This window comes from Dipodomys merriami, unplaced genomic scaffold (genome assembly GCF_024711535.1).
Source record: "Dipodomys merriami isolate MVZ:Mamm:240054 unplaced genomic scaffold, mDipMer1.0.p SCAF_6, whole genome shotgun sequence".
Lineage (NCBI taxonomy): Eukaryota > Metazoa > Chordata > Mammalia > Rodentia > Heteromyidae > Dipodomys > Dipodomys merriami.
Window position 1 is genome coordinate 74,424,135 of NW_027206179.1, and position 27,669 is coordinate 74,451,803.

Sequence of the window (27,669 nt, forward strand, 5' to 3'; positions counted from 1 at the left end):
GAATGATGAATAACCTTGCTATGCTGAGGGCAGGTGTTTACTTGCTCATATCCTTGGGGCTTTACACAGAACTTCTGTATGGAAGTGGTTTCAAAACTGAATGAAACAAATCAGCAGTGCTTGAGTATTAACACCAACCTGGAGTAGCCCTCAAAGATGCTAAGAAGTTGGTATATAAATTCCACAGGTCTATCCCTCTTAGGATAGAAAATTCCCAGACCTTTGTTTATATATATATTTTTTTCCTGGAGTTTCTATGCAGGGTTGAGCTTTTAGTTTCTCACAATATTGGCTAACATCATGATCCACCATTTATTTACAAACTGAACTCTTTCCTTCTCACTACACCTCACATTCCCTATATCTGTCTAATAAGCTATTCACATCCAATTTTTTTATCTCAAGGTTGGCTTTTAAGAGAGACTCAAAATAAAACATATGAAGACCTTTGCATATCAGAAGGAAAACCTATTTACTCACATGAATTTTCTCAGTTCCACTGGTTAAGTGGAAATTGTAACAGAGAGGGTTGCCCTGTGACCATGGTCCTCATCAGTGCCCACCTGCTCATGACTGATCTGCTTTCTCACCTTACTTCATACCAAGCACTCTCTGTAGTGCCCCAGAAAGCACTTCCATAACAAAAATTCAGGTTATTTCCATTAGGAGACACCCTCAGATGATCTTCCATATGAAATCATGGCCAGATGAGTTCTTCTGTGTCAGTATTCCTCTAGTTCCTGCTTCTGTAAGGCCAAGTATCCTTTACGAGTAGGATGAGAAGTCTATGTCAAGGCTCTGGAATCTGAGCTGGTCCCACTTGCCCCAGAACTCTTGCCTTCTATTTTTCTCTCACCAATGCAGATAATTTTTGATTTCTTGATATTATCTTCTCATTTGATTCCCTTGAAAAGAACACTCAAGATATTTTTGATCTATTTATTTTGCACCTGTACTGGGGCTTGAACTCAGGGCCTTAGCTTTTTAACTCAAGGTTAGCGCTCTAGCACACTTGAGCCACAACTATACTTACAGCTTTTTGCTAGTTAATTGAAGATAAGTATCTCATGGACTTTCCTGCCCAGCCTGCTTTCAAATCGTGAGGCAGTCCTCAGATCTCAGCCTCCTGAGTAGCTAGGATAACAGGCAAGAACCACTAGTGTGCCCAGCTAAAGAACATTCAACTTTAAATTTTTATTTCTCTGAAAATCAAATCACTACTGAGATTCTATTTTACTCCAGCAAGAATAACCATCATCAAGAATTAAGAATTAAATAAAGAAATGCTGGCACAGATGTGCACCATTAGGGGGAATGTAAACTGGTGCAACCAATGTGGAAGACACTCTGGAGATTTCTCAAAAACTAACATAGAACTAACTTATGATCAACTGATACTACTCTCGGCATTTATCCCAAAGATTACAAGTCGGGAGGCAATAAAGACACAACCATGTTAATTACTACGTTATTTACCACAGTGAAGTCATGGAAAAAGCATAGATGCCCTTCAGCATCAAGAAAATGTATGGGAATGTGTGTGTGTGTGTGTGTGTGTGTGTGTGTGTGTGTGTGCGTGTGTGTAAATTTTACTCATTTATCAAGGAAGAATATTCCATCATTTGTAGGAAAAATGATGGACTTGGAAAAAAATCTTGTAAAGTGAAGTAAGTAAATCAGGCTCAGAGAAATGAAGCATATTTTCTCTCATATGTGGACATTAGATCTAAATTACAAATATAATGTAACAGTATACAAGGTCATACACAAATATAGTGTATATATAAGTCTATATACACTATTATATTAACTGAAGTATTGTATATACAGGGGAGGATTCCAATGGCATAACTCCTCTGAACAAGTAAGTCACAGCTTAACAAAATGAATTCCAGGAAGTTGGCACTTGTGGTGTTGGGGAGTGTGGGGGGTTTGCGGTCAAGGGGAGATGGGTAGATGAATAAAGAAATGGATAAAGAAATGTGTGTGTGTTCATGCACATGTGCACAGAAAGGAACAAGGAAACTTGAGAGAGTTGAGGAGTGATGAGGGAAAATGATACAGGGGGTGACACTGATCAAGAATCATTGCTTTCATAAACTGACATGTTGAATTGAGACCCCTTTGTAAAACTGTTTTAAAATTATAAATAAATAAATGTATTTCTCAAAAATGAAAACAAAACAAATCTTCTGCCAACATTCCAATCTATACTCTTCTTTCCCAATTGCCTTTTAGGAAACACTCTTCTAACCCAGCTACAGATGCTCCCCTCAACTAGGTCTCAGGACTGTTTAGATTCTGAGACAAACTTCATTTTGCTTCTGAACAGTGAAGTCATCATAACTACTTCCAACTACCTTCAAGGCTTTCAATCAAAGATGAATCTCTCCATAGGCTGAAAAGTTAATACTGAGTTTCTTCCCATGTGTATCTTAGGAAGCATGTGTATCATTGTAACATCTTAAATTTTGCTTTTGTCTAAAGGCATCCGCAACCCTTACCCTCACCTTAACAAAACTCTTCATGTCAGAAATGAAATTTAGGCTACATCTTCGTTTTGAGAAAGCAATTCTGCTTGCATCTACCATGTGGATACTTAACGTCTCATTGTGCTACTCTTATGCTTTTGTTTGCTTTTCATAATGCATGAGTGACAGAAGAGAATATTCCAGCACGTGTTAGTGATCTTCCTAAATATCTAACAAGTTCTGACTCTTTTCCAATTTCTACAGATCTTTCCAGGTTACGAAAAAAGGGGGGGGGGAGGATGAGGAGGAGGAGGGAAGCTGGGAAGGGATGTGAAGGGTAAACAAAGGAGGAGGCTGCAATGCTTGGTAAGAAATGTATGCATTATCCTGCCCATGTAATTGTAACCCCTCTGTACAATATGTTCACAAATAAAATAAAATAAAATAAAATAAAATAAATAAAAAAGAAAAAAGCCATGCAGCTGGGCATCAGTGGCTCATGCCTGTAATCCTACCTACTCAGGAGGCTGAGATCTGAGTATCATGGTTCAAAGCCATCCCAAGCAGGAAACTCTGTGAGATTCTGATCTCCAATAAACGATCAGAAAACCAGAAGTAGTGCTGTGGCTCAAGTGGTAAAGTGCTTGCCTTGAGCTGAAGAGCTGAAGATCAGTGCCCAGGCCCAGAGTTTAAGCCCCATGACCAACCAAAAATAAAGAAAAAAGCCATGCATTACTCTTGGGTCTCTAACCCTACAGTGCTACATCTTCATCTTGCAAATCTTCTGGTCTCAGAACTCACTACTCCCACTGAGAATGTCTACCTCTGTCCCAAGTATATAAAGTGGCACAGATTTCCTAGGTAAAATCATGAAAGTCTGCTTTCTAGCCAAATAGATGGAAGACACAACTGTGTTTGCCATGATTCTGTGGTGCAAAGTGTACTACATATGATGCAAAGTTGGCATACCATTTTCACGCTGCTGTTACTCCAGAATTTTTTCCATCTGTTCTGAAGCTGTTCTGATATAATTTCATAGAATCAAATGCATTTTTCCTTCTCAAGAGCATCTGGGATCAATTCTCATTGTACTATGGAAGTCCATGACAGCCTCTAGGGGATTAAGTACATTCTCTTCCCAGGTTCTGCACACAATTCTGAGTCCTGCACACTGAACTCCTTGTGGGATGGATTTCTATTTCCATTTTCCTTCTTGTCCAGATTTGGTTCACTTTTCCCCTTTAAACTTCACTTTTTTGTGACTCCTCTGAGGATGCTGTCAAGTCCTTCTCTGACAAAGAAAGCCAGAAGCCAGGGCATTCTGGAAGAAAATAATAAGGATTTGGCAAGCATTACAATTTGCATCTCTGAGTGAACTACTTCTTATTGCTTTTGGAAAAAACAGACAAAGTAATGGTAGCCCAATGGAAATTACCATTTAGAGTTAATATAGTGAGTGGTATAGCAAGGATGATCTGAAGCCAGTCCAGTTTGCTGTTGGCCCCAACTTCGTAACTTATTCTTAATTGCTTGCATATTTTGACCTTGTTCAGGTTTCTTAACCTCTGTTTCTATGCCTTATCTATAAAAAAAATCTCTCCCTTATACACAGGTTTCAAGGCTTAAATTAAAACTATACATGTTGGTAATTCAGTAACTCATCGCAAATGTTAACTATTTTTATTATTTGGTCTAATATATAGGATATTTGGGGGAGTGGAAAGGGTTCCTATTCAGGAATCAATGGCATATTATTTTTGCTATACGGCTCAGGAGTGGTCTCTGCCCTATCTGATCAGCTCTGTGTGAAATCCCTCTAACAATTTCACACACAAAGTTTTAGTTTTGGTCCCCTGAGAAAATATATCAAATGAGGGAAAGCAGGAAAAGAATGGCAAGAATTCAGATTACAAGGTTGATAACACTTGCTTGAAAGGGAGAGGATTTATATCCTCTGTCTGCATCTGGGTAAGAGGTCTTTGAAGGAAGCCAGAGTAAGGTAGAATAGTAGGATTGACCATTAAAGACTGTGCATTTTAAGAGAAATTAAGAAAAAAAATCACCAAAAAAGTCACACTTAATGCAATATTCCTTATTCAACATATTGAAAATAAGTAAAATCTAGGACCGTTGCTCTTAAGAAGCTGTCTTTCAATCCTGTGTCACACAGTCTATAGTCTTCGGTGTCAGGTGTCACCTTGCACTTTGGTGTAATGAAAAAATTGATGTAGGAGATGTCAATCATTTCTCCATGATTTGGTCCACATATGTTATGCCAAAAAAGCACCTGCTTCCAACTTGACTACATTTTTTACTTTTGCAGACATCTTGGAATGTCAGATCTATAATGGACCTAACTAATTGAATGAAAGTGAAATATCTAAAAGTTTTTGGGGTGATTCATACCCATTCTTTGTTTTTCTTTCAGAAACTCAGGACTCTGATGCTAGTAGTTACATTGACCTCTTTTAACATAACTATTGGCTAGTCTTGCACTAAATGGCTTTCAGCCATTTGGAGAAGAGTGTCACCTCCCACTCCTGGAGTTTCTTTTGCTAGGCAGATAATCCCACTAGCATTTCCCTCTTTGTCAACCTTCATCCCCTTTCACATTCTCTAGAGAAGTTATAACTTAAACTTACTGGGAATTTTGGAAGGACAAGTGTAGCAAATAACTATCCAAATCATTACTTTCCCTGTTCTCTGAGGAACAAACTTGCCTCCCATGCATAGCACACATTTGTTCTTGTCTGTCTGGTAAGTTCTGGAGTCAAGTTTGGGAAAGTAGGTATAACCTGAGAGAGGAAGGCTGTATGCTTTGAAGATTTGGTATAAGGAAACTATTTCCTAACAGATACAAGCTCTCTTTACAGTATCATCTTCATCACAACCAAGGTGCTCCTGAACAAATATCTTTCCTACTTCCTGACTGTATTTTATTTATGAACGAGTTCAGAATCTCAGGAAGGGAGTAGGAAGGTAGTGGTTGATTTGGCTTATGTCTCAACAGTCACTGCCCAGTTGATACAGCACCACATATACAGAAAGAACACCTAATTTAGAGATAAAGATATCAAGAAAGATTCTTGGAAGATGAGGAAGTGGGAGCATAAGGAATCTGACAATATTGTCAAGGTAGACTCTTCTGTGGTAACTCTTTGGGAAATCTGGAGTCTGTTACAGGTTGTGACTTCCAGCAAGGGGGTGTGGTGGTGACTAGATGGTGAATTGCAATTGCTGTCAGTCAGTTTCATTTCTCATTACAGTAGAAGTTGCTCAACCCAAGTACAAGGCAGTTAACCATAAGTGCCTTCCTAGCACAACCTGCACCTAGCTTGTCGGAGCCAGATGAGATTAATATAGATTACGTCTTCCAAATACTGAGGTTCTGTGTACAATACAAAATAATGACATAACTTACACTTTAGTATTGGCAAAGTTTAACCTAGTTTCCCTTCCTTTATGAGTAAAGCATTAAGTAAAAACATCCAGAGTCTAAACCACCCATTTCCACAGGACACACAGTTCCTCCTAGAAGATATTGTAATTGGCCAAAACTCAAAATCAAGTTGAATCTGTCCTACTTATAAGGAAAAAGCTTTTAAATAAAAGATTATTTTGTGTGTGTGGACAGGGAAATGAATAAAATATATTTCAGGATGAAAAAGGCAGAGCTGTATCAGGTCATGAGGAGAAAGTGTTTGAAAGGTTATAAGATAGGCTTACAAACCTGGAGCTATCCCCAGGGATTTTGCTTTGATGACACAATTGGCCAGTATTGCCTGATAAGATGCAAGGGGTCCAGTTACATGTGAATTTCAAACATGCAACCAATAGTGCTCCAAAGATTCATGGAACACATATGCAAAAATTATTAATCGTGCTGAAATTCAAATTTAACTAGAATGTCCTGTATTTGCATTTTGCTGATGATAGTAACTCAAAACCTGTGCTTACACTGCCCTTCGGCTTATATACTTTATTTGCCAGATGTAAGAGAGTAAGTGCTGAATGAGTAAGTGCTGAATGAGCAAGACCACAAAAGTGGTGTTGTTCACATTGGCCAAGTCTTGGTTTTAACTTTCACCTGTAGTTCAGAAAAAAAATGTTACCAAAGAAAATACCAAGACACCAATATAATTGGTGACAAAATTAAGACTATGTTTCAAGCAAATTTCCTTATTAACTGTCAGTGTTCATTAAATCTTTCCCTACACAATGATCCAAAGGGCCCTGTATATGCCTGTGAAAATGGTACCATCTATTGTTCCAGTACTGCTGGTCAGGGAACTCAGGAAAAGGGAAATTAACCTTTTCTATTCACAGCTAGTAACTCTTGAACCACAGTTGATTCTAGACGTTTTGACTTATCAGAGCACTGAGCCACATATTTCCAACATCATCCTTTGAGTGTTGATCTATAAATTTTTTTAAACTTATTTGGAACTCAACAGTGATCCTTCAAACACCTAGTAACATATCTCAAATATCTTCAATTTTCCTTTAAAAATGTTATGGAGCCACACACTGGTGGCTCTCACCTGTAATCCTAGCTACTCAGAAGGCTGAGGTCTAAGGATTGTAATTCAAAGCCAGCCCAGGAAGGAAATTCTATGAGATTCTTACATTCATCTAAGCATCAAAAAAGCAAAGGCTCAAGTGGTTAGAACACTAGCCTGGAGTAAAAAAGCCCAGGGAAGGCACCCAGGCCCTGAGGGCAAGCCCTAGACCTGGCACACACACACAAAAATGTTATAGAGTTCATTTTTAAATATTTGACTAAGTCTACTTTACTATTTCCTGACCATATTGTTCTTAAATAACAAATCTTATAAATTGATTATTTGCTCTCCTGGTTTGTGGGGGAGGGCATGCACATGCGTGCATCCATCCTGGGTCTTGAATTCAGCCTGGGAACTGTCCGTGAGTGGTTTTTGTTGTTGTTCTTTTCCAGGGTAGTGCTCTACCACTTGAGCCACAAGCCCACTTTTGGCTTTTTTGGTGCTTAATTGGAGATAAGGGTCTCATGGACTTTCCTGCCCAGGTTGGTTTGGAACCACAGTCCTTAGATCTCAGCCTCCTGAGTAGCTAGGATTGCAGGTGTGAGCCATAGGCACCGGATGCTCTAGATCTGTATCACTGCTAATTTTGAGTTATATGCAGTGTTTCTTCTCCAGAACTCACCAGAGATGGTAAAGAAGCACTCCTTCTATCTAATAATAGGTAAATTCCCTTTACAGTATATCCTGCAGATCTTATTTTCATTAGCATGAAGACCTGCTTTAGAGTTTTCAGTGGTGTTCTCCCAAACCTTATTCACTCTCATTTTCTTTTTCTTGAGAACAAGTCAGACACTGAATTCTAGGAGTGGATACAGCCTTGATCTTACTGCCAGCCCAGGCTTTGTTTCCAATGGCCTTCAGGCAGGACTTCTGAGAGTTTGTGCTATTCTGGTATAAGGTAATTCTGTCACTAAATGTTTGTTCAAAGCCAGGTACAGTATTAAAAGACAGCCCATGATATCAGACAGTTTGGAATCTAATAGGTGATCCCTAGAACAGGTTTCAGTAACTTCTCCCTCCCTTTATCTGAATCTATAGTTCCTGCTTTATATGTCTTATTTTATCCATTCTTGCTGGCCTATGGAAACACTGATGAAGCTTATCTGCTCGAAGCATATATACCCTTGAGTATCACTTATAAATGCTGTAACACCAGAATCCATGTGTGGTACAGAGATAGTTGAGGGTTCCTGTCATCCTTTCCATGAGTGATGATTGACTCATGTGTCTCTAATACTGCCATGTTCCACATAACATTGACTAGACAAAAAGACATGGTAATGGTGACCATATTTCAAATAGTTTCAAGTTCATACAAGGTAAAGCAGTTAGCACAGGATAATTTTTAATGTCACATCACTGTACCCCTGTTTCATTTGCCTCTGAAACAGTAGCTTATGAGTCATTTGGCACCCCCTTCTGTTCATTTTCCGGTGTCTGGTGTCTTTTTCTCACCCAGGCCATCAGAGTCTTACTATTTAAATGCATTTCAATTCTATTTAAAGCAAATCCACTTTGCTTTTCTCAAGCTTGTTTGTTGTGTGAGACTCATTCAAACTTTTCTTCCCTGTATATATGGTAAATCCAGCATGAGGTCTTCTTGCCTCCTCTGCCTCCATTTGAATCCTGCCCATTTCTCGTGCTCTCCCTCTTCTTTAAATTTTCAATGTCATTTGATCTTATAATTATTCTGGGTTAACAAATTTCAGTATTATGTGATATTTTTTCCTCAACATATAATGGGAAGAACACCTAACAAAGAACTAAAGATGAAAGTTGTAGAAGTCATAGTTTCAATAATGATGCAGAATATTTTTAGTTACGTAAGAATTAGGTTGAAAATTACTTAGTTGAACACTGAGCCATAAATTTTTCTTAGTGAGTTTAAATTCTAATAACTAAGTTTTTTTGTATACTAATAATCCACACAACCAATCACCAAACATTCATGAGTCATTCTTAAGGTCACCCTGGGGGAAAAACTAAATAATAATAATAATAATAATAACATTGAATATGTATTGACAAATATCTAGGATACTTACCAAGCTAATAAGTATGGTTTGTAATAGCAGATAAGCAGTAAAGAAGGATGAATTTATAGATTTTAAATTTAATTTTGTTTTATATGTTTGAATATAAAATAAAAATAAAGAACGTGTTCTAGAAAAAAGACTTGAATTTTTGCTTGTCCTCAAAACTTTGTCATTTTTTATTCAGCTACACATTATATATTTGAAACACAGATAAATATAGAATGAATACACAAATGAATGAAAGAAGAGACTCCTGAGACATTTGCTCTCATGTTCTATCCTCTCTTCTGACTCTGCAAACTTTCCCCTCCCAAGGTGGGCACAACTGTGGTTCTGTGCCTTCCACTGAGAACACTTGTGTCTACTGCTCACAACTGCCAGAGCACAGCACAGCCTCCTCCTGTGAGAGCCTTCTTCAAAGCTGCAGAGGTGCTGGAGCCCTGGATGGGCATCGGGATGGGGCAGGTCTTTACAACTAGAGAGAAACTTCTCACCAGCACCTTATGTTCTATTGCAGTTCATACTCCAACAGTACAGTCTTTCACCCTTGTAGCTTTACCAGCACAGTGGGAAAACAGGGATCTGACACTTTCTTATAGTCTCATTCTTTGGGGATATAACATTGAGTCACATTTCTTGGAGTTCATTTTGATAAGCATCATTTTATGTGATGATATGCACATAGCTATTGAGCCCTTGTGATCCTCTCCTAAGAATATCATCCTTTGACCTATCTGCGTGAATGTTTAGAGTCTGTGTGAGGTTTTCATTGTATTGTTTTGGGTTCTCTTTTTTCTTCTGTTTTTCCCTTTTGTCACTGTTTTTTTTTAATCTCTATACATTTTGTCTTGTACATCAATTTATCTGATTTGAGGAAGGGAAGAGAAAGCAAAGAAACAGTGGGACAAAGGGTGAACTAATTCAGCAGTGATATTCACTGGACATTATGTTGGAAATTAACTATATGCCTTGAGGGGGAAGATGGGTTAGGAGGAAAAGACTGGGAGAAAATGAGGGAAACGATGACACTGTTCAAAAAGAAATGTACTCATTATCTTACGTACGTAACTGTAACCCCTCTGTACATCACCTTTACAATAAAATTTATTTCAAAAATTGAGTCATAGTGAGACTGGCATCTGCTCTTTTGGAAACAAACTTGTTACTGGTACAACTTATTGGTCTAAAATTCCCTTAATAATTAATCCTGTTATCTGTCATAATTAAAAACCCTGATGATAGGAAATCTTCTTCCCTAACAACAGCTTCCTGGGCAGCTAGGAATCCCTCCACTGGGGCTATTTTGGGCTCAAAATAAAATTCTGCTACCTTTATGGATTTTTTTTCAGCTCAAGAATATATAGGCCAAATATAGAAGCCATTTAATTTAGACAAGATACATAAAAGTAATATGGAATGCTGAGGTCACAGAAGTCTCTAGAATGTTACTTGCCAATACAAATTTACCTGGGTAAGAATTTAAAACTTCCTTACAGAACAAACATATAATTAGGAAGAAAATGACAAATATATATAGGCACAGACAATAGACAACTTCCTTCCTTAATGTTCAGGAAGGTGTTATATAGCAGTAAAGCCAATGATCAGTACAATAGAAAAATGAGCAAATAATGTGAGGGATTGTTCACAGAAGGAGAAATGCAGTAGCAGAATATGTATATAGGGATATTTATCTCACTCACAAAGGGAAGTGAATTAGAACAAGGTGTCATGTTTCACTAAAAAAATGGAAAAGATTTAAAATTGTAACACTGTTTACCACAGGTAAGAGTGGTGGAAACAAGTCTCATACGCTCCTGTTGAGAGAAAAAGCATTACAATTGGAGAACACCTTGACAATATCAAGAAGACAATTTAAATCTGCATACTGTGTGACCAGGAAATTTATCCCATAGACATACTTGCAAATACATAGATAGATATTTAAATCTGTGCATATTTATATGAAGAATGACTATTACAGTATTTGAGACTCATCTATGGGATAATAGAGCTGGTATAAAATAAAATATAACAGGCAGATAGATGATTGAAGGATCTTTCATTGCATCATCAAATTAGGGAAGATGGAACAGGAAACTTAGTAAAACTTAACAGTCCTGGGAAGTGAAGGTAAGGATGAAATAGGGTAGGAGAAAATACAAGGGGGAAATTTAGTTTTTCATTTCCTCACAACAGGCATATGCTATTTTTATAATCAAAAATGCTACTTGAAAAATTATAAATGGGAGCCAGGCACCAGTGACTCATGCCTGTAATCCTCTCAGGAGACTGAGATCTGAGGATTGCGATTTAAAGCCAGCCTGAATGAGAAAATCCAATAAATTTCTCAGAAAAAGCCAAAAGTGGCACTGTGGCTCAAGTGGCAGAGCATTAACCCTGAACACAAAGAGGCTCAAGGCCCTGAAATCAAGCCTTAACCTATCTCATCCTATTATATTTGGATCTTTGTGCTATTTCTTGGATTGTTTTTTCTTCTGTAAGCTCACTGGTCTCCCTACCATCTGGTCTCAGTCTCCTTTCATTATAGTATGCATTTCAACTTTTCCAGCTCATAACCATACTTATTTATGAGACGTACAAGTCATTATGTCGAAAACGAACTTTACAACTTTGGTTGGGGGGCGGGGAGAAGGGTTGTGGGGGGGGAGGATGGGATGGGAAGGGGAAACAAAGGAGGAGGCTACAATGCTTGATGAGAAATGTACTCATTATCTTGCCCATGTAATTGTAACCCCTCTGTGCAGTATTTTCACAATAATAAAAAAGAAAAAAATACTTCAGAGCATAGAACCACATAGTCCAATAACAAGGTCTTTGCATAAACAAAAGAATGTGTTGTCTTTCCACATTGTATAACAGAAAACAAAGATATTTTACAAGTCCTTCAACAGCCATCCTATTACTTTTCTTTCTGACTCCAAAAGTTACACATGCCATTTCAAAAGAAAAGAAAGAAAGAAAGGTGAGGTGAGGAAAAGAGAGGAGAGGGAAGGGGAAGGGAGGAGAGGGGGGAGAAAAAAAGGGGGAGGGAGAGAAAACGGTGAGGGGGAGAAAAGGGAGAGGAGGAGAGTGAGGAAAGGAGAGAAGAATTAGCCAGCTGGGCTGGCCTTTTTAAGCTTTGTTTTATACAGAGTGGGCCTATTTAACCTACTGGCACAGGACTTTCTTTACTTTACAACTATTGCATGTTAGGACTTTAATGTCATCAATAGGTGTGTTCATAGTTTACTCACTTCATCAGAAATATCAGACATCTGCAGAATAAACCCTCACTGGAACTCCCATCTCTATTGCACTGTCTTTAATCACGCTCATATTGTCAGCATTTTAAGATGGAACTTTATGTCAAATGTTTGCATGTCTCAAAATTCATCTGTTCAAGCCTAACCTTCACTATAGCGGTATTTGAAGATCGTGCCTTTGGAAAATTATTAGGTTTAAATGAGAGAATGGAGCTATCCCTCTTCCCACATGGTGGGATTAGCATCCTTCTAAGAGGAAGAAGGACCATACCATTTGAGGACAATAAGAAGTGGTTGCAAATCCAGGAAGGAGATATTTGCAAGGAATCCACGCCATTGGTCCCCTGATTTTGTACATACCAAGCTCCATAACCGAAAGAAACAGATGTCTGCTATTGTAATTGTCCAATCCAATCTGTGAAATCTTGTCATGTCAGCTGGTGCTGACTACACATCTCAGGTTTTCCCATCACTGATCAATTTTTATCAAAACACATTCTATTCTATTCTATTCTTTATGACATCTGACATTATTTTTAATTCAATTAATTGTATGTTCTGGATTTTTTATTCTTTTCTTAGCATTATCAGAACCTTCATAAAAATCTGTCATTTTGTCTATTTTTATTTCCCCAAAAAAGGTACTATTGGTTTTCCTTTGCTTGGAAGCTCTGAACAGATGTTATCTCTTTACTTTTCCCCTTATAGTAAATATTTCAAAATTACATTCTTTCTGTGTTCAGATTTCCATGATTCTCATTTTATAATAAAAAAACAAAAGTATCATATTTTTCATATTTTCATCCTTAATAAAGCATCTAATCTATAGCTGCTCTTTATTTATAAGACCAAATGCTACTATGATTCTTACAATTCTTGTGAGTAGAGTCCTCACAATTTACCTCTATATGTTTGAAATTCTCAGGTATCAATCTACAGTTTTAGATAATTCAGTTTTAAATAACTTCAAATATTCTGGAGCCTAAAGACAGTGGTAAGTAAAGCAAGCTGAGAAATTGAATTTCTATATACTTTTTCTGTTTAACTTTGTATCTGTGTGTCAGTATCTGATTATTGGCTTGGCCTGGCCCCTGATTTAGATATATGAACAGTCTGTTGAGACGGAGTAAGGCATTCTCATTGCAACTATCAATCAGGAATCATCAAGGGAAGTGTCTTGCTCACTCACTTCCTGTTGGCAACTGCAGAGACCACTTTTCTAGCCCCTGAGATTCCTGAATGTCTGTATTTGCAAAGCTAACACTAACTTAAAGTAGAGTGGTTTTGGTTTCCTCCAATGTCCCTCACCACCCCAGTCCCTGGATTTGCAAATGTAGGAGCCTTTATGGTCTTCTTCTAGGTCTCTATGTTCATTCTACAATTCTGTATCATTTTATCAAGGAAAGGGAATTATGATCTGATTCATTATAACTCTCTACAACATAATACCTGGTAGACTACATTTAGCACACATTTTTCAAGGATCTTGTGATTGGGACTGTTTCCTAGTTTCAGCACAGATGTAAGTTTTTCTGCTGTGTTTGTGCTAGATTTTAGTCATTCTGGATGGTTTCTATAAGGGAAGCTTGTATGCTCACTCCTTTTTAAACATTTTTATTATAAAGGTGATGTACAGAGGGGTTAAAGTTACATAAATCAGGTAATGAGTACATTTCTTTCTGAACAGGGTCACTCCCTCCCTCCTTTTCTCACAGCTTTTTCCTCCTCCATTCTTCCTCCCAACATGGTGTCTAGTGAGTATCACTGTTGAATGGGTTTACCCTTTGTCCCCATTTATGTGCTTCCTCTTCCCCTCCCCAAATCAGATAAACTTACATACAAGACAAAGGGTACAGAAATAAAAAAAAAAAACAGACACCAAAGGGAGGAAACAGAAAAAAGCACTTCAAACAGTATAATAAGAAACCTCTTTTTTCCATTTCTTGAAGAATTCTTTTCAATAAACATCTTTTTCTATAATTGTATGCTCACTCTTATACTGATATGTTTTTCCAGAAACTCAGAAACCCTGCTAAATAAATATGAAGCATCAAGTACAGTGTTAGATACTGAAAGATATATCAAAGGCAGGACTTGGGCAAGTTACATCTTACCTGGACAGCATAAAATTCCAATCAATCGCCATCATTCTTGCTAGGTGACGCTTTGCCATTTCTGTTTATAAACTTAGCCATCTGCCAGAACTTGACTCAACTGTTAAGAATCAATCAGAAAGGCATGAGTCTAGAGCAGAGTTTTTATAATCAAAGGGTACAGACACAGACCAGTCTGTTCTTTTGAAAAGAATTAAGGGAAAATAGAGGGTGATGAACTTCCTTGCTAATGTCATCACTGTCTCTGAGAGGCAGAACTAGGGAAATTCATGTGGGGAAGGAAAAAAGTAGTGAAAACAAAAACTGTAACAACAAAGGTACCCCAAGGTCATTTGAAGTGTGAAACCTCTAGGTTTTTCACTGTCATCTAGGCAGTGAGAACTTTTCAATTAACTTTCCTGAAACCCAGATTTCAGACTTAATTTGAAATTTTGTTTGAAATTCATAACTCCTAATTGGTCACCTTTATGGCAAATAAATCTTACAGAACAGTGAGGTGAATGTGGTATTGTTTCAAGGGAGTTGAAAGTATTCTTTCATTCATAGCTTAGCTCCTTCAGGTATGTCATTGTAATGACATTGAGTAAATGACTAGTCCTATAGCCTGATGCCAGAACCTTCCCCACCACCCAAATATAATACCTTACTACCAAGCTCTAAAGGAAAACACAACTGTATCAGTTTGAGAACACCTAAGCAGATGGAAGTCTCCCATCCTTCTCTTCTGCCATTGTTAGAGTTTGGTCAATTTGCATGGAATGAATAGAAGAATTCTATGAAACTCTCTCTTCTGATAGAAATGCTTGAAATGGCTAATGTAGAGATTTCTCTTTCTATTTATGAATCACAGAAGTCAAATATACAGTATCTAAACTGGACTACTTGCATATCAGCCCTCTAGCTTGAAATGGAAGAGAACAAGTAAAATATAGAGTTGTTCAGAAGAGACAATACAGTGTAAAAGCTCCAAAAATCCTCATGTGCTGAACAAATGCCAAACATAATCAGTTAAGAATAAGGGGCAGACCCTGGCAAGATATTAAGAGAAAAATATGTGCTTTGGGGGATTATATAAACAATGGAATGCACTAAAATAGGGAGGGGAACTGTTATCATTAACAAGTTTCAATTTGCACTCTTTCTTTGTTTTCCCTGCTACCTATCCTTGTAATCACATTCCCTTTTCTATTACACCCACACCAATCTTCAGGTACATATGCATGCATGGAAACACAGAGGTAAATTGGTTCTTCTGTTGCTAGGATTTTTTTCCCTGCCAAAAAAATTGTCTGATAAAATAAATAGTCTGGTTTGAATATAATGAGTTAAAAGATCATTCTAGTACCCAGGCCATCCTTCAAACATTACATCAATGACTCCATTCAGCACTTTGCTGACTTCTGAGGCATCTTAATCTCTCCAGACTACTGAAACTGAAAGTTCTCTTGCACAATAAATGCTCTCTGCAGCAGATGTAAGATTTGGCATGTGCTAAGAGGACAAGGATAAATCCTAGCAGACCAGTGCACTATCGGTCATACTTTATCTGAAATCCACCCAATAAAAACCGCCTTACATTTTACTTAATGGTGATTATAATAAATGAGATACTTCTCAGAGGAATTAAAACTTACCAGCAGACACATATAGAAATGCTCACTATCTCTAGCTATAAAGGAAATGCAAATCAAACCAACAGTAAGATTTCACCTTATCCCAGTTTGAATGGCCATCATGAAGAATAGCACAATAGCCGGGCATGGATTGCTCACGCCTGTAATCCTAGCTACTCAGGAGGCTGAGATCTGAGGATCTCGGTTCAAAGCCAGCCTGGGAAGGAAGGACTGTGAGACTCTTAGCTCCAATAAACCACTAGAAAACCAGAAGTGGCACTGTGGCTCAAGTGGTAGAGCACTCGCCTTGAGCTGAAGAGCCCCACGACCAACAACAACAACAAAAAGAATAGCACAATAACAGATGCTGGCATGGATGCGGGCAAAGGGAGCCCTAATATACTATTGGTAGGAATGTATACTTGTTCAACTACTCTGGAAAGCAATACCAAGGTCCCTCAAAAAACTAAATGTATAACTATCCTATAATCCAACAATTCCACTATTGGGCATTTATCCAAAGGATTACAAACTAGGATACAGTAAAGCCACCAGCACAACCATGCTTAGAGCAGCACTATTCACCATAGCCAAAGTATGGAATCAAACCAGATGCCCTTCAATAGACAAATGGACCAAGAAAATGTGGTATATATACCATGTGAAATTTTATTCATTTATTAGAATGATATTGCATCATTCCCAAAGAAATGGAAAATATTATATTATGTAGTTAGGCCTAGAGAAAAAAAAGGGTGCATGTTTTCTCTCCATTGTAGAAACCAAAATTTATAAATATATAAATACATAAATACTTTGGGTGGTATGCAAGTGCATACAAACATACTAACTGAAATATGGTAGTTTCAGGGAAAATTCCTTAGAAAGAAAAGACCCATAGTGCAACAAAAGAAACATCAGGAAGCTGATACTTGAAAGGAGTGGTATGGGATCAAGCAGAGAGGGATGGATGAATGAGGAAAAGAAAGGGAGCATGCAGTCAAAATTCAATTTATATCCTACAATATTAGGAAAAATGGAGGAAAGGATGGGTTGGGAAGGATGGGTCAGAAAGTTGAAAACGGCAGAGATTAACCAAGATGCATTATACTCATAGACTGCTTTTCTGAGTGGAAACTCCTGTGTATAACTAGTTGTCATCTCTTATGCATCTATATGGCACCTGCGTTCAGATGAATCCTTTCATTCAATAATGGCCTCCAAGTGTAAAGTTATTAGTGCTGCCAATTTTATGGCAGCACATTTTTATAAATGTTCTATTTTGGTATTACTTATATTTGCTACTTTTTAATAAGTTTTTTATTGTGAAAATTCTGTACAGAGGGTTAACAATTATATGAGCAAGGTAATGAGTATATATTTTTTTATTATTGTGAAAATAATGTAGAGAGGGGTTACAATTACATGAGCAAGATGAGTACATTTCTTATCAAGCATTTTAGCCTCCTCCTTTGTTTCCCCTTTCCATACCCTCCCACCCAATCTTCTCCTCCCCCCCACCCCAAAGTTGTAAAGTTCGTTTTTCAACATAAAAACTTGTACTTCTCATTGTTACAAAGGGTCCACCTGTATCCGTAATTAAACGATTTGTTTTTCCCCTTCCCCTGCACAAATTAGACCAAAATCAAATACAGTGAAAGCAAGGGTGATACTGTGGGGGAGGGACATACAAAGCAACAAAGAAATAATCTTATAAGTAAGTTAGAAACAATCGCATGAAATAAAAAAAACATTTGAATACGAATCTTACGGTTCATTTCCTTAACATCAACTTATCTAACCTCTTCTGCATGACTCAGACATATACTAGTTTTATTGTAAATATGGGAAACCATGAGATCTAGGTTTCTTTGGGCCTGGCTTACTTCACTTAATATAATGTTTTCCAAGCCTTTCCATTTCCTAACAAATGGGGTAATGTCCACTTCTCTTCAATCTAGTATTAGGATGCCTAGCTACAGCAATAAGACAAGATGCAGACATAAAGGGGATCCAAATATGGAAAGAAGAAATAAAACTCTCCTTCTTTGCAGATGACATGATCTTGTATTTAAAGAATCCCACAGACTCCACTCCCAAATTACTCAAGCTGATTCAAAACTTTGGCTAAGTAGCAGGGTATAAAATTAATCCTCAAAAATCAATGGCTTTTCTGTATGCCAACAATGAGAAAAGTGTGGCTGCAAAAGTAGGAAAGCAACTCCATTTGTAATAGCCCCACAAAAAATAAAATACCTAGGAATTAACTTAACTAAAGAAGCGAAGGACCTCTATGATGAAAACTTTAAAATCTTGAAAAAGGAAATCAAAACAGAACTTAGAAAATGGCAAAGCCTCCCATGCTCCTGGATTGGCAAGATTAACATTGTGAAAATGGCAATACTTCCCAAGGCTATCTACAAATTCAACTCAATACCTATCAAAATTCCAATCTCATTATTCAAGGAAATAGAAGAGGCAATCCAAAAATTCATATGGAACAATAAAAGACCCTGAATAGCAAAAACGCTCCACAATGGAAAGAACAGTGCTGGAGGAATATCAATACCAAATTTCAAACTCTACTATAAAGCCATAGTAATCAAAACAGCTGGGTATTGGCATAAGAACACACCTCAGGACGAATGGAATAGAATTGAAAACCCAGAAATGAACCTACAGACCTATAGCCATCTAATCTTCGATAAGGAAGCTAAAACAATAGAATGGAAGAAAGACAGCCTCTTCAGTAAATGGTGCTGGCAAAATTGGTTAACTACTTGTAGAAAACTAAAGCTAGATCCTTATATATCACCCTGCATCAGAATCAATTCCAAATGGATCAAAGACCTCGGAGTCAAAGCAGACATTCTGAAAACAGTACACGATGGAATAGGAGAAACCCTAGGTCTCCTTGGCTCAGGCCGAAATTTTCTGAATAGAGACCCAGAAACACAACAAATCAAAGAAAGGTTGGACAAATGGGATTGCAAGAAGTTGCAGAGCTTCTGCATGGCAAAGGACATAACTAGCAAGATCAATAGAAAGCCCGTGGATTGGGAGAAGATCTTTACTAGTCATACAACAGACAAGGGTCTCATATCTAAAATATAGAACTCAAAAAATTAAATCCCCCAACAACAAAACTTCAAAGAAACAACTGCCCAATAAATAAGTGGGCTAAAGACTTAGAGAGAAACTTCTCTGAAGAAGAAAGAAGGATGGCCAATAGACACATGAAGAAATGCTCAACATCCCTAGCCATAAAAGAAATGCAAATCAAAACAACATTTAGATACCACCTCACTCCAGTTAGAATGGCAAAAATCAAGAACTCTAACAACAACAGATGCTGGAGGGGATGTGGACAGAAGGGAACTTTACTGCATTGTTGGTGGGAATGTAAACTTGTTCAACCACTTTGGAAAGCACTATGGACGTTCCTCAAAAGACTTCACATAGAGCTCCCCTACAACCCAGCAAATCCACTTTTGGGCATTTACCCAAATGTTTACAAACAAGACCACACTAAAGCTACCAGCACAACTGTGTTTATTGCAGCATTATTTACCATAGCTAAGATATGGAACCAACCCAGATGCCCTCAGTAGATGAATGGATCAAGAAAATGTGGTATATATACACAATGGAATTCTATGCCTCCATCAGAAAGAATGACATTGCCCCATTTGTTAGGAAATGGAAAAACTTGGAAAAATTTATATTAAGTGAAGTAAGCCAGGCCCAAAGAAACATAGGTCCCATGGTTTCCCTTATTATCTAGTATATGTATGAGTCAAGTGGAAAAGGTCAGATAACGTGATGTTAGGAAAATGAACCCTTAGATATGTATTTTAATGTTTTTTTCTTTCATGCATTTGTTTCTAACGCATTTATAAGATTATCTCTTTGTTGCTTTGTATGTCCCTCCCCCACAGTATAACCCCTGCTTTCACTATATTTGATGTCAGTATAAGTTGTGGAGGACATGGGGGAAAAAACAAGTCGTTTAAGGATACAGGTGGACCTGTTGCAACAATGAGAAGAACAAGTTGTCATGTGGAAAACGAGCTTTACAACGATGGTGGGGCGAGGAGTGCCGGGGGGGGGGGGGGGGGAGAAATTGAGGGAATGGGGAGGCTGGGAAGGGATGTGAAGGGTAAACAAAGGAGGAGGCTGCAATGCTTGAAAAGAAATGTACGCATTATTCTGCCCATGTAATTGTAACTACAGTATGTTCACAATAAATAAATAAATAAATAAAATATCAAAAAATTAAAAAAAAATATATGGAGTAATGTCATTCTTTCTGATGGAGGCATAGAATTCCATTGTGTACATATACCACATTTTCTTGATCCATTCATCTACTGAGGGGCATCTGGGTTGGTTCCATATCTTAGCTATGGTAAATAACACTGCAATAAACATAATTGTGCTGGTAGCTTTAGTGTGGTCTTGTTTGTGAACATTAGGGTAAATGCCCAAAAGTGGGATTGCTGGGTCATTGGGAGCTCTATGAGGAGTCTTTTGAGGAACGTCCATACTGCTTTCCAAAGTGGTTGAACAAGTTTACACTCCCACCAACAATGCAGTAAGGTTCCCTTCTGGCCACATCCCCTCCAGCATCTGTTGTTATTAGAGTTCTTGATTATAGCCATTCTAACTGGGGTGATGTGGTATCTTACTGTTGCTTTGATTTGCATTTCTTTTATGGCTAGCGAGGTTGAGCATTTCTTCGTGTGTCTATTGGCCATCCTTCTTTCCTCTTCAGAGAAGTTTCTCTTTCAGTCTTTAGCCCACTTATTTATTGGGCAGTTGTTTCTTTTAAGATTTGTTGTTGGGGGATTTAATTTTTTGAGTTCCAGGTATATTTTAGATATGAGACCCTTGCCAATTGTATGGCTAGTAAAAATCTTCTCCCAATCTGTGGGCTTTCTGTTGATCTTGCTAGTTATGTCCTTTGCCATGCAGAAGCTCTGCAATTTATGCAATCCCATTTGTCCAACTTTTCTTTGATTTGTTGTGTTTCTGGGTCTCTATTAAGAAAATTTCGCCCTATGCTAAGGAGACCTAGGCTTTCTCCTATTCCGTCATGTACTGTTTTCAGAGTGTCTACTTTGACTCCGAGGTCTTTGATCCATTTGGAGTTGATTTTGGTGCACGGTGATATATAAGGATCTAGCTCTAGTTTTCTGCAAGTAGTTAACCAATTTTGCCAGCACCATTTACTGAAGAGGTTGTCTTTCTTCCATTCTATTTTTTTTTAGCTCCCTTATCGAAGATTAGATGGCTATAGGTCTGTAGGTTCATTTCTGGGATTTCTATTCTATTCCATTGGTCCTGAGATCTGTTCTTGTGCCAGTACCAAGCTGTTTAAATTACTATAGCTTTGTAGTAGAGTTTGAAATTTGGTATTGATATTCCTCCAGCACTGTTCTTTCTGTTGAGGATCATTTTTGCTATTCGGGGTCTTTCATTATTTCATATGAATTTTTGGATTGCCTCTTCTATTTCCTTGAAGAATGAGGTTGGAATATTGATATGTATTTCATTGAATTTGTAGATAGCCTTGGGAAGTAATGCCATTTTCACGATGTTGAACTTTCCAATCCAGGAGCATGGGAGTTTTGCCATTTTCTAAGTTCTGTTTTGATTTCCTTTTTCATGATTTTAAAGTTTTCATCATAGAGCTCCTTCACTTCTTTAGTTAAGTTAATTCCTAGGTATTTTATTTTTTGTGGGGCTATTATGAATGGAGTTGCTTTCCTAATTGCAGCCACACTTTTCTCATTGTTGGCATACAGAAAAGCCATTGATTTTGAGGATTAATTTTATACCCTGCTACTTAGCCAAAGTTTTGAATCAGCTTGAGTAATTTGGGAGTGGAGTCTGTGGGATTCTTTAAATACAGAATTATGTTATTTCAAAAGAGGGAGAGTTTTACTTCTTTCCCTAATTGGATCCCCTTTATGTTTGCATCTTTTCTTATTGCTGTTCTAGGCATTCTAATACTAGATTGAAGAGAAGTGGAGAGAGTTCACATCCTTGTCTCATTCCTGAGTTAAGAGAAATGGCTTGGGCTGGGAAGGTGGCTCAGTGGTAGAGGGCTTGCCTTGCATGCATGAGGCTCTGGGTTCGATTCCTCAGCACCACATAAGCAAAAAGAAAAAAGGTGGAAGTGGCGCTGTGGCTCAAGTGGTAGAGTGCTAGCCTTGAGCTGAAGAGCTGAGGGACAGCGCCCAGGCTCAGAGTTCAGGCCCCACGACCGCACCCAAAAAAAAAAAAAAAGAGAGAAATGGCTTTAGTTTTTCACCATTAAGTATAATACTGGCTGTAGGTTTGTCACATATAGCCTTTATTGTATTGAGGAATGTTCCCTGGATTCCTAATTTTTCCAGAACTTTCATCATAATGGGGTGTTCAATCTTGTCAAATTCTTTTTCTGCAACTATTGAGATAACCATGTGGTTCTTATCCTTGCTCTTGTTATTGTGATGAACTGTATTAATTGATTTCTATATATTGAACCAGCTTTGTGTCCCTGAAATGAATCCTTTTTGATTGTGGTGTATGATTTTTTGGATGAATTGTTGAAGTCGATTGGCCAAAATTTTGTTGAGAAATTTTGAATCAATGTTCATCAAAGAAATGGGTCTCTAGTTATCTTTCTTTGATGAGTCCCTGCCTGGTTTTGGGATGAGAGTTATGATGACTTCATAGAATGAGTTTGGTAGTGAACTTTCTCTTTCAATTTCATTGAAGATTTGGAGGAGTATTGGTGTGAGCTCTGCTTTGAAGGCCCTGTAGAATTCCTCTGTAAAACCATCTGGTCCTGGGCTTTTCTTAGATGGGGGGTTTCTTATTGCTGTTTCTATTTCAATGCTTGATATGGGCCTGTTAAGATGGTTTAACTCATCTTGGTTTAGTTTTGGCATGTCAATATTTGCTAGGAACATGTCTATTTCTGCCAAGTTCTCAAATTTAGTAGCATAAAGTTTTGAGAAGTATTCCCTTATAATGTTCTGAATCTTGGTTGTTTTTGTGGTGATGTTTCCATTCTCATCTTTGAGTTTATTTATTTTGGTGGGTTCTCTTCTTTTTCTGATAAGATTTGCTTAGGGTCTGTCAATTTTGTTAATTTTTTCGAAGAACCAACTCTTTGTTTTGTTAATTCTTTCTATGGTTTTTTTGGAATCTAATTTATTTTATTCTGATTTAATTTTAATTATTTCTTTCCATTTATTGGATTGGGGTTTATCTTGGTGCTCTTTTTCAAGGAGGCTCAGCTGTCTCATTCAATTGTTGGTTTCAGATATCTCTAATTTGTTGATGTAGGAACTCAGAGCTATAAACTTGTCCCTGAATACTGCCTTTGCTGTGTCCCAGAGGAGCTGGATATTTGTGTGTTCATTTTTGTTGAATAGCATGAACATTTGAATTCCCTTTCTAATCTCTTCCATGACCCACTCGTGATTCAGCAGTTTCGTTCAGCCTCCATGTGTTACAGGACTTTCTTTGGTGGCTTTTGGTGTTGAGTTCTAATTTTATTTCCTTGTGGTCTGAGAGAATGCAAGCATAACTTCAATGTTTCTGAATTTGGACAAGTTTCCTTTGTGGCCTAAAATGTGGTCTATTTTGGAAAATGTTCTATATGCTGCTGAGAAAAACGTGTATTCTAATGCTGCTGGGTGAAATATTCGGTAGATGTCTGTTAAATCTAGTTGATCTATGTAGTTGTTTATATCTATGGTTTCTCTGTTGAGTTTTTGCTGAGTTGATCTATCTAGTAGGGGTAGTGGTGTGTTAAAGTCCCCAACAATTAATAACTTTGGATCTATGTGAGAGTTGAGGGAAAGTAGTCTTTCTTAGATAAATTTGAGTGCTCCATTGTTTGGTGAATAGATAGTTAGGATTGTAATATCCTCCTGAAGTAGAGATCCCTTAATTAGTATATAGCAACCTTCTTTATCTCTTCTCACTAATTTTAATTTGAAGTCTATTTTATCTGATATTAGGTTTGTGACTCCCGCCTGTTTATGGGGACCATTTGCTTGGTAGATTTTGTTCCAGTCTTTCACATTGAAAATGTGTTTGTTTTTATGGGCAAGATGTGATTCGTGAAAGCAGCAGATAGAAGGATCTTGCTTTTTAATCCAACTAGACAGTCTATGTCACTTAATTGGAGCGTTAAGTCCATTAATATTGATAGATAGGACTGAGAGGTATTTGGGAGTTCCTGCCATTTTATTCACCTTCTTGGGGGCTGCAGCAATTGTGTTCTTCCTATGGTTCTTAGATTCCCAGTTGGGGTGCGGTTTCTTGGCCTTTATTATGGTCCTGTTGGTTTTCTATGTGTAGAACATCTTTAAGAATCTTTTATAGGGCTGGTTTGGTGGACATATATTGTTTCAACTTTTCTTTGCTATGGAAGGTTTTTATTTGTCCTTCGGCAATGAAGGAGAGTTTAGCTGGGTACAGTATTCTTGGTTGATAGTTGTTTGTCTTTAGGGCATGGCATACATCACTCCAGGCTCTTCTTGCTTTAATTGTCTCTGCTGAGAAATCTGAGGTGATTCTAATTGGTTTCCCTTTATAGGTGATTGATCTTTTCTCCTTGACAGTTCAAGGATCATTTCCTTGGTCTGAATTGATCCTGTGTGGATTATAATGTGAAGGTGTGATGTCCTATTCTGGTCTGGTCTATTTGGAGTTCTTAAAGCTTCTTGTATCTGGATAGACCTATCTTTTTGCATGTTTGGGAAGTTCTTTGCTAGGATCCTGTTAAACAAATTTCCTAGACCATTAACTTCTGTCTCTAGGTGCTCCTCTACACCCATTATTCTCAGATTAGGCCTTCTGATGGTGTCTTCCAAATGTTCAATTGATCTATCATATTTCTTGGATTTGTCTTCGATGGTTGTATGCTCTTTCTCTATAATATTAGGCTGTCTTCAATCCGTGAGATTCAATCTTATGCGTGGTCTAACCTACTGTCAAGACTTTCTATTTTTTTTTTTTTATTTCTTTTCCTTCTAATTGGTCAGCTTTGATGGCTTCAAATTTCTTTACTTCCTTAATTTGGTGTTCAGTGTTTATTCTCAAATCACTTAGTTGATTGGTTATGGTTTCCTTGGACTCCCATTCCTTCTGTTGGTTTCCATTCAGCATTCCCTTTGTGATCTCCCTGCCTTCTTTCAGCTCTCTGTTTATGGATTCCATGAATCCCTCCATTGATCTTTGTCTATTCTCATCCTGCTCTCTCAATTCCTGTACTACTCTTTGATTAATTTCCTCACATTCACGCAATTCCTGTAGTTCTTTTTGAGTGTTCTCAGCCTGCTCACACCATTCCTGACTTTTTCTTTGTCTGTTCTCAGCCTGCTCTTGCAATTCCTGTCTATCTCTTTGACCAATCTCAGCCTGCTCACGCAATTCCTTTTCTTCTCTTTGAGTGTTCTCAATCTGCTCATGCAATTCCTGTATCAATCCTTGAGTTGCTTTCTCACACTCATGAGATTCCTGTATTGACCTTTGGTTTGCCTCCTCTCTCTCCCCATCATGCTCACACAGAGTCCTTTGTAGGTTTTCAATCTTTGCATTTACCATGTTTACCAATAGTGTTTGTAGAACTTTTTGGGAGCTCTCCTCTGGATTATTCATTACCTGTTCTGTCCCCTGATTACCATGGGTGAGAGTTGAGATACCCGGACTTGCCATTTTTCTTGTGTTTTTCTGGCATGTTCTGCCCATTTGGGATGAAAGTAACATCAGTTTTGTGCTAGAACACTATCTTAAGGCAAACATCAACCAAAGTCTGTAGTTGCATAGTCAAAAGTCTGCAGATACAATCTAGTTCAACAGATACATCTATTCAACATCAAACAACTATGTATTAATGGGCTACGAACAGCAAAGAAGAATTTGGCAAACCAGAAATTATTAGGTTTAGGGAAAAATGTGGGTAAAAATAGGAATAGAGGGATGTGGAAAGGTAAAGGGGGAGTGAAATTAACCAAATCCTAATCTCAAAAGGGAAATGGATCAGATAGAATGACAGTAGAGAGAAAGAAAAAAGAGAGACAAGAAAAAAGAAAAAGCAAAAATTAAAAATTAAAAAATGAAACACTTAAAAATTATGCAAACTAAAAGCTGTAATATTCAGAGAAGAATGGGGATAGAATGAGAGAAGGGGAAGGATAGAAAGAAGACATGAAAAACTAAAAAATAAATATGCTTAAAATATTATATAGGTATAAAGAGGTAGTACTGCTATTAAGGAATTTAATTTTAAGAGGTTTTGAATTGAGTAATAAATTTTTGGATTAAGTATGTACACAATGGGGGATAAGGTCTAGTAATGGCCTACAGGTATATCTGAGGATGTGCAAAACAGCAATTAAGTCAGGCAAAAAAGAACAAAAGAGAAGAAAAAGTGAAAAGAATGAGAAAGATAAAAAAGGATCAAAAGGTCAGTATAGCTAAAAAAAAAAAAAAGCACACACATATACCCCTAAAATAAAAATTATAAGAAGAAAAAAAAAAGGTTAATAGAAAAAAATTTCAGTTAAAAATTAAAAATTAAAAAAAATTTAAAAAAATTTTTAAAAGGTACAAAAAAAAGTTCTTTGATTTTTTTGGGGGGATGGGAAGATCCTGTATGTCCATTGTGTCTGTAACCAGTCTCTTGTTGGAGTCTCTGTTCTGCTTGTGGTGTTTGATTTTCCTGTGGCTTGATTGCTTTCTTAAGTCAGTTTGTTTGAGCAGGCAGAAAAATGCTCTGCTTTACCCAGGATTTTATGATCCTCCTCCCAGGTTAGTTCAATGGGAGGGAGATCTGCTTTGAGTATCACAAAAAAGGGAGATGGCTGTTTCCCCTAGTTTCCCCTGTGATGAGGCTAGGTTCTGGGTAGAGTTGAAGCCTTTCATCAAACAATAGCTTATCTCTGAGGGGCTAGCTTTTGAGATACTCACAGAGCCCAGCCTGGAGCCATTCTCAGGGTTTATGTTTACTGAATTTCAATTGATTGTCAAGGCTGCTGTAGGGAGGGGCAGCCTCTGGCTCTGTTTACACAGTGAAGAAAGCCCACTCCTGGGGGGGGGGGAGGGGTGGAGCTCTCTCTGCCTGGGCTGGATGACTTTTCCCTGGGTGGAGATGAGCCTGGCAGTTCAGGTTAGGTTCATGTGACCTGCTAAATGACTCTTTTGTTTTCTTCCTAGGCCTGAGTTGGAGCTAGCTGCTCAGCCAGGCCTTTGTTAGTATCAAAGATGGAGATTTCTGGTGGTGGGAGAGGAGTGGCCTTTCCTCCTCTGCTCCCTGAGAAGGAGTGAGGATGTCAGGCTTCTACTCACATCATAGGAGTCTTGGTTCCTGGGTCGTCTCTGGTCTGCGATCTGCAGGATGAAGATGTCTGCTTCTTGTCAGTTCTTGCTGGTGTTGAGTAGAATCTGCTCACCTGCTGTGTCTGGTGCCTTTGTCCCGGACGCTCTGTGTTGTAAGTATGGCTGCTATGGCCGCCGCGGCAGTTGCCATGGCCACAGCCACGGCTGTTGGCAAGTGCACAGATCTGTCTCCTTACCTGGATTTTCCCTCTCTGGCCAAACTCT

At 37.9% G+C, this 27,669-nt stretch overlaps 1 long non-coding RNA gene across 1 annotated transcript; it reads right to left on the bottom strand.

Moving 5' to 3' along the window:
* Positions 1-556: 556 nt before the first annotated feature.
* Positions 557-27,496, bottom strand: LOC138813585 (uncharacterized). Its single transcript, XR_011367856.1, has 4 exons — positions 27,415-27,496; positions 14,450-14,549; positions 3,441-3,792; positions 557-905 (listed from the first exon to the last, which is right to left on the bottom strand). It is a non-coding gene; the product is annotated as an uncharacterized lncRNA (long non-coding RNA).
* Between the last annotated feature and the right edge of the window lie 173 nt (positions 27,497-27,669).